This window comes from Physcomitrium patens, chromosome 15 (genome assembly GCF_059467195.1).
Source record: "Physcomitrium patens ecotype Gransden chromosome 15, ASM5946719v1, whole genome shotgun sequence".
Lineage (NCBI taxonomy): Eukaryota > Viridiplantae > Streptophyta > Bryopsida > Funariales > Funariaceae > Physcomitrium > Physcomitrium patens.
The window spans coordinates 1,126,272-1,135,195 of record NC_143424.1 but is presented as its reverse complement, the minus strand read 5'-3'; the positions used below and the strand labels follow the sequence as shown (position 1 = coordinate 1,135,195).

General features: G+C 23.4%; 1 long non-coding RNA gene across 1 annotated transcript; it reads right to left on the bottom strand.

The window, feature by feature from the left end:
* Positions 1-3,723: 3,723 nt before the first annotated feature.
* Positions 3,724-5,719, bottom strand: LOC149987695 (uncharacterized). The gene is made up of 2 exons (XR_016506484.1): positions 4,612-5,719; positions 3,724-4,280 (listed from the first exon to the last, which is right to left on the bottom strand). It is a non-coding gene; the product is annotated as an uncharacterized LOC149987695 (long non-coding RNA).
* Positions 5,720-8,924: the final 3,205 nt, after the last annotated feature.

The window sequence follows — 8,924 nt, the reverse complement described above, 5'->3', positions numbered from 1 at the left end:
ATTTATTTTTTACAAATTTTTTAAATTTTGAAGAAAAATCAATAATTCAATTACTAATTATTAAATTTTCAATCTGCTATAGAATTTGTTAAGAATTATTCAAGATTTAAGATTTTATTAAGGATTATTTAGGATCGATTTAGGATCTAAGATATAGTTAAGGTTGATTTAAAAAAAAATTAGGATTTGATAAAGATTTAAGATTTTATTTTAAATTGATTACGGTTTAATTAAGATTTTATTAGATTAATCTAAAATTTAGGATTTGTCTAGAGTTTTATTAAGATTTTATTAAGATTTATTAGGATATTAATTAGAATTTTAATTAGAATTTTACCTAGGATTTGATTAAATTTCATTAGATTTTAATTAGGATTAAATTAGGATTTGATTAAGATTTTTTTAATTTTTATTTTTAATATTTTTTTAAGATTATTTTTATTTATTTAAAAAAATATTTCTAGTATTTTTTTAAGATTATTATTATTTCTTAAAATATTTATTTTTATATTCTTTAAAATTTCTTTATTTTTTTTAAAATAAATTTATGATTTTTTTATATTTTTTTTGTAGATTCTTTTAAATTTATTTTTGATTGGTCAAATTTTGATTAAGATTATTAAAGATTAATTTAAGTTTTTTTAAGACTCTATTAGACTTAATAGGATTTTTGTTGCATTTCTATGTACCTTCCATAACTAGGTACCTAATGTATTCTCAAGCAAAAACACATGTAATACAACAGTGCTATCATACTATCACTAATCTTTCAAAAAATAAAATAGCACAAGAAAAAAGACCACCACATACCAAATGTTCTTTCTTTTGATACCATCTTCTTGGGCTTATCAGCCATCTGTAAGAGGTACCTCACTAAATCTTATTGAAGAGGAGGCCTCATCTGCTTGAATATTATGTCCAATCCGAGGTACCCCACTAAAACTTATTGGGGAGGAGGCCTCATCTGCTTGAATATTACGTCCAATCCCCAATGATTCAATATACGACTTGACACCTAGTGGATCAATACCCTATCTTATATTTCATATAATATACATTTCCATATCAATATTGGAGCATATTTTATATTGAATATTGAATGTATATAATATCAATATTATATTCTCCATTCTATCATATGATCTTTTATATATATTATTATATATTATATTATATTCTAAATATTATATTATTGTATTCACATCCATATAACTATTGTAATCTAAATCCATATATTATACCATCTATTAAAGCTCTATTATATCCAAAATGTATTAATATATATAGACCATATTTTTGTCTATATTTCTATAATATTCCTAACATATTTTTTATAAATTAAAATATATTTATATTATATATTAATCTTATATTATTAGAATTTAGAATATATTAGATTCTTTTAAAATATTCTAAATATATTAAAAAGATATTCAATTGATACTCTTTAAGATGCTTTATATTTGAGTATTTATACTAGATTTTTTATACTTGCTATAATTAATCTATTAACTCTATTATACTTATATCTAGTCTTTTTTAATTAATCTTTTACCTAATAATTGCACTTATTATTCCAATTATATTATTTTTATTTTAACATAATACATGAGTTATTTTGATAATTCACAAAATACAAAGAAAATTTTTGTCTAGTAAATTTTTTATTGTTAATCATGTAATAGATAATTCTTTAATTGCATCAATGTAAAGAATTTAAAATAATAAAAATTAAAAATAAAAATAAAAAATGAAGATCTTTGCCAATATATATATTGAATTTCTTTACATTAATATTGTTTAAGATCACTCCTATAAAAGGTTGTTTTATATGATAGTCTAAGAAAACAAAAGCTTTGCTTGAAATAATATTTAAGTGAATATTTTTTTCCTTAGATTATTTCTATTTTTTTCTATTTTCTATTAAAATAAACTATTTTTAAATAGGATGTAAGATAAGATAGATATAAGCTTTTAAAAAATATACATATTTAATTGATTTTCATTAGATAATGCTTCTTGGTATTAAGTAGGAATGACTTTGTAAATGTTAGAAATGTTAATGTATCATTCTATTATTTTAATAGATCCGTATTAGTACAACCATTAGATTATCTAAAAACCTTATGAGCTGCTTGAAATCCATTACTAATCAACTAGCCTTCAATTAGTGATAAAAAAATTAAATACACCTAGGAATTTTTTGGAGGAATTTGAAGACATTTCTTTAGAATAATTTGAACAAAAAATAGAGAACTTACCTTCAACTCCATTGATAGATAGTACACTTGATCAAGTGAATATCTATTCAATACAACCAATAGATACCATGGATCTAAATAAAACAAAGATGGATGAAGAACCATCTATATCTCAACTTATTAATTCTTTGATTGAATTAAGAGATCTATCCAAAGGGCTTAGTATTGGGCCTATGTCTCTTAACCTTCTTATATTTAAGGATAAAAGAGATGAAGATCCCTTAGTTCACATAGAGTGCTTTATAGAAATACTCACCACATGCTTCATTATGGATGGCCAATATTATTTAGTGTAGTTTCCAACCACATTAAAAGATGGTATACATGAGTGGTATTGCAACCATTTGTCCAATATTTTTTTGAGTTGAAATATGCTACAACAAACCTTCTTAGAACAATTTTTTCTAGAAGTGGGACAAAGCACCATATTAATTATTTTATCTTTCTTTAAACAAGGAAAAAATGAAGATATTTGTTCCTATATTTGATACTTAAAATTAGTGGTAACAAAGTTTATAGGAACTTTGCTGATATCCTTAAACACATCTTTATCCAAGGATTTGCTATGGATTTTCTAAAGATATTTTAATTATTGTCCATCTATCCTATTTTTTATCTATAAAAGAATATAATATCATTTATATATTATAATTTTTTTTCTTTTTGTAGCTCATCAAAATTCATATTGATAGAATTTTATTTTATTTTTATTAATTCATCAATTCAAAGACAAAGTAACTTCAAAAAAAATCTTTTTATTTAGAATTAATAAAAAAAATTAAAATATGAGGGATTGGAAGGAAAATTATGAGTTTTTTTTTAAATTACTAAAATATATTAATCCAATGCATAACATTAATTTTATAGAAACCTTATAATCCCATTACATTCTAAAATTTATCGACAAGAACCATGATAATTCACCACTATATCATACTTAATAGAATAAATCCAATACATTAAAAATAATAGTTAGTGTCACTAATTCTAATTATCTTGGTTAATCCCTAATAGTCCAAATGGTCTTTATCTCTCTTTTATAAGATGCTAGTCTTTGAATTTTTATTACTTTTTCTATAAAATTAAGTTATTCTCAAAAACAGCCTACATGTAAAATTAAATGGAAACAAAAAAATTAAACTTTAACAAATAATCCATTTTCTACAAACAATAGAAGTTCAACAACTTACTTGAGGTCCACAATGACTCTAAACTATTAGAAGATGGCCTATTGTACAAAAATATGTCAAATTGGTGTAAAATAGGTTGGGAATTCAAATCTCAACTATAAAATTGTGACCATGTCTAATAGAACCTTGCTTAGGGTTCATCTTTACAACGTCAAAAAAACAAAAACAAAAACATTTTACTTAGGATCGGTTATGATTCAATTTGGACAGAGATCATTTTTCTGAAAGCAATCAATAAGAAAGCTCCAAAGTAGAAGAGCTTGTTCATGTAATTCGTTAGAATCTTGCACCAAACCAGGTGTTGGAACTGCCTCTGATGTCGCGTGCATCCTGCTTAAAGTCGATCATTTGCAGATCTCAGAGCAAATGGCTTCCACACAACTCAGTCAAGGCCTGTCTGGACTCACTAAGAAGAAGAAGAAGAAGAAGAAGAATACGCCGCTGTTGAGACAACTTCACATGAATAAGCGCATGGCTTGGGCGAAGAACCACAAGAAGTGGATAGAGGAATACTTTGGTCGGACAAGTTGAAATTCAGCTATTTTGGTGCTGGAAAATATCTCAAGAGGGTGCACACGGCTCTCATGTTAAACCCACAATGAAACACAGAGGTGGAAGCATTACGGTCTGGAGATGCATAGGATGGGAGGTAGTGGGACAATGGAAGTGAGAACAGTGAAAAATATTGCTTCATTTTGAGAAAAGAGCTATGTTTACACAATTCAGCAACAGCGCTTTGACACTCCAAAGATCATCTTTCAACTGGACAACGCTCCATCACACACACACATAGGCTTCCGAGGGGGGTTTGGATCTGTTCCAGCTTGTCCTAAGACGTATGTGCATGAAAATGACAGTAAGATTAAAAGTTTTATCAAAATAATAATAATAATCATAATAATAATAATCATAATGTATGCATAATTCAAAACATCATATCTATGTTGATTTGAGCAACAAACATTTAACACCATAGTTCAACTTGGCTAACAATTCAGATTTTTGAAAAAGTAAGATACACAAAAGCATATCATGTCAAATATCATGTCAGATAAATGAATATCTCAATGTTTCAATCATGATCTTACTTTAAGGTTTGAAAGCAAAAGACAAATGAAAGAAAATTTAATATAAATTTAATAACAAGTTTGTAACCTTACCGATGGTAGAAGAGCATCCAATATTTGGAAACACCCTGCAGTCAACCCTTGTGATACCACTGTTATACCCCTGTGATTACATTGTGATATGTACATGCTATGTTTTATTAAATATATTTATAGATGATTTAAAATTTTATTCATTTCAAAATTTATATGTTCCTTATACTGATTTTTATTTTTAATAACTGGTTTTAAGTTGAAACAATCAATAAATTCATAAAAATTACATTATTTTGATTCAAATGTTAAATTTTACAGGGGCAATAATTAAATTGTGTTGGAATTGTAAAGAATGGTATTACTTAGAAATAAAAATATATATTATTTCAATACAAAAGACTATGCCTTGATAAAAAAAATTGTATTGAATTTGGAAGTTTTAGATAAATTTAACTAATATAAAATAAGACTCAGTATCATGTTTTATTAAATTCTTTTTTGGTGCTGGACATAGAAAATACTAAGACATAACAACATTTCCTATTTTTTGCAGCAACATAAAAGTAATAGAAAATAAGAATTTAGTAGGCATCAAAAGTATTATCATATGAAATAATTTTAAAAATGTGAGATATATACCTATTGTATGAGTTGTTTGATGTAAATATAATATTATAGATATGTATTGATTCTATACTTATTCACTTTATCCACAATTACTAGTTTTTGCAATCCAGCAACAAAAAAAATGTTTTTCAATTTGCATTGACTATTTATTTATAAATAATAAAGTCTAAGAATTGTGTACAACAATAAATTTAATATATTTTTAGTTTTTAAAATAATATATTTGCAGAACAAGAATAAAAATAACTTACAATATTAAATGATTTCTAAACATGGAATTTTGATCCACTTTTCTACTACATCGGGTCATCTCCCATATTTTGCATCTTTGCAAAGATCGATGTAGACTTTATTGCCATAGCATGAATTCAACTTTACTGATCTGGATTGTGAGCATCTTTGGTGGATATTTATTTTAAAAAATAAATAAAAATAAATAAATCCTCATGGTTGTGAAAAATATGAAATATATAGAGAGAAATTTTGATTTAGTGATTTCCATAATTTATTATAAAAATAAAAATATGCTATAATAGATTAAATTATTATTCAAAGGTTTAAAAAGTTAATTACTTTCTTAGCATAATTTTTAGTAATAAATTGATATTAAAAATATTTAAGACCTATTTATAACTAAATAAATAAATAAAATGCATTAAATTAGGTTTATATTTAAAAGAGAAGTTTTCTAAAATAATATATGTTTAAAATATACCTATATTAATGAGAATGTAGAATATTCATAAATAAATTTAAAATTTAAAATAAATAAATTAGATTATTATTACTTTTTACTTTTGTAGAAATATAAATATTTGTGCAGTTTATAAAAATATACATTACAAGTTGTTAGAAATTAATTGATATTATATTATAAAATTTCATACAAAATTTTAAATAAATATTTTGTAAATATATTTATATCTAATCCTTATTTAAATATTTATTAATACAGAAAATATCTTTGATTATAATTATATTTCATTTTAATTAATGTGACAAAGATTTTTGAAAATATTATAATATTCAAATTTTATTTGCATACTCTACCAATCCACCTAGCATAATTTGTAACTATATATTTATATATCTATGTATATATATATATATATATATATATAATAGTTTATCTACTCTTCTAGTTATTGTAATCTAAAAGATAAAAAATATGCCTGTTATATAATGATATGCACATTAAAACCAATTGCTTCAAATAGATGGATAACTGAATTATTAACTGAATTAAATAAGATTTCTTTAATATATTCATTTTATCTCCTTATATCAAAAAAAATCATTTTTACACCTTTAATTCTACTTATTATATTTTTTTAAACTATTTAACATTTATTATTTATTATATTTTTTAATATTTAAATATTTTTTATTTGATTGATTAAAAAAGTGTTGTAATTAACTATCATTGATATAAATAAGAGTTGTATTGCAGTATATAAATGCAATTATTTTTAAGTTGTAGGATCTAATTTCTTAAAATACTGGGTTAGTTGTATTATCTTTGGTGACTTTGTAGATTATAATTTTAAAATTATTTTAACTATTTTAAGTCTCTAAATATTAATATAAGTCTTATTATTAATGAACAAAACTTAAATAAAGTTTAATATAACATAAAAAAGAATACAATAAATTGATTAATGAAGTTGGATAGTTTTATATGATACTTAAAGTTAATCATAATTTATGTATATATATTATAAACTAAAGATATATATAAATATGTAAATATGAATACCATAAAACTAAAATTTTGGTACATTTAAGGCAAATATTTTTTACCATATTTATTTGCAATTGATAGAAAGTATCTCAATGCAAATAGGTGATGTAAAATAATGTGTCTAAAACAATAAGAATCTTTGTTTAGCTACTTTTTACTAGAATCTTTAGAAATTTCTTAAAAACCAAATTAAGTACAATTAAATACTTGAAACGTATATACAAGAATCTCTTAAGCATTAAAAATAATTTTAAAAACAAAATAAAACAAAATAAAACATCATAAAATAATATTTATATTTATTAAAAAAATATTACATATTTTAGATTGTCTTAATTAAACAAACAAGCTTTATACTAGTAATGATAGATAGGATAAAAATATTTTAATAAATTAAATTAAATTAATTTTATAATCTTATGTTTATTTGAAATGAAAAAAAAATGTATAACAAATTATTTTCTATCAATTTTAATTAAATTAAAATATATCCAAATTTACATGTTTTACTCAATAGATTACCAATTTTAAAAGAATCCTCATTGTTGTTTTAAAATAATTATCTATGAAAATTTATATAAATAAAAATAAAATTAATCATTTTATTAATCGTGTGTGTGAATATATATATATATATATATATGCACAAATAATCTCAACTAAAAGTTATATTAAGCTAAGAAATAAAATTTAAATTTAAATTACAGTGGTATATCAATATATTTTTTCGTAATAATGTTATTTTTAAAATCTTTAAAATTACATGCAAAAACATCTATTTATGTTATATATTTGAATATTTATTTATTGATTAATTTATTAAAATTGGAATATTTTATATTTTATCTATTTTTTTTAATAAATAATAAAAAATTACTTGATGTAGATTTTTTTTTTTTTTTAAAATAACATCCATAAATAGGGATATTTTGTTAATAACATACCTTCTTTAACAAATGTTCACTACTGGCATTTCAAGTGTAAAGTCTCTTTACACTTACAGACCTAAAATTAGGAATATATATTTACACACACACACACATATATATAAATATATATATATATTTTCAAAGAGCAATCATGTCAAGAGAACTTTGTCACAGTGAGAAAATTGGGACAAAACTTTTTATATTTGCAGGATGTTTTTCAAGCTTCCACAAAACATTAGAGCTGGCAGTATGAGCTAGCATGTGTTGCTGATATGGGGTTGAGGATGGACTTTCATGTAGGAAATGTGTCCACTCTCTATACATTATTTTGTACTCAAAATGATAAATATGGATCACATGGAATTATGCCCCATGTAGGGTGCATTTATCTGGTGGACCTCATGAAAAGCCTCTGTCATCCTAATCAAGAAAAATGCAAAAATAACTGAGTGTCTAGAAGAAAAACTTTTTTTCTTCTTCTTCATAGAATATACATTTCAATGTAGCACCAATAATTAATTGAAGAAAAGTGTTAAGTAAAGAGTTAAAAAACTGACAAAAAATATATATTTTATTTAGATTTTTCACATCAAACCCTAAATCCACATGATATAAGTAAAAGCATTAAAACCCATGTTCAATCACACATTGTATTTGTTTCAAGTGTTGTAAAAAGTGTGTTTTGGAGATAATTGAATATCATTATTGATTGTTTTGAGATTGAAGAACATGTTGATGTGGCTGTGGACCCAATCTTTAACATATGTATGTATGTTTCTATGGCTTCTTGTTTAAAATGATACTTTAGAGATGCTTCAACAAAATTATGTGATTCACTCATAAAAGAATAAATGTCAATATAGGTATGTCATAGGTGTGTTTGGTAACCATTCCTTAAACTAGACAAATTGAAATAAGTTATAGCATTGTCAACACATGTAACATAAATCAACGAATAAGATCCACCTTAGATTTGAAAAAGTGAACTCAAGCACAAAGAGAAGGCCCAATTCAAGTTCCTCATTCAAAAGACTTTGCTCTTTGCCTTCCAAAAAGGAGCATAATCCATCACA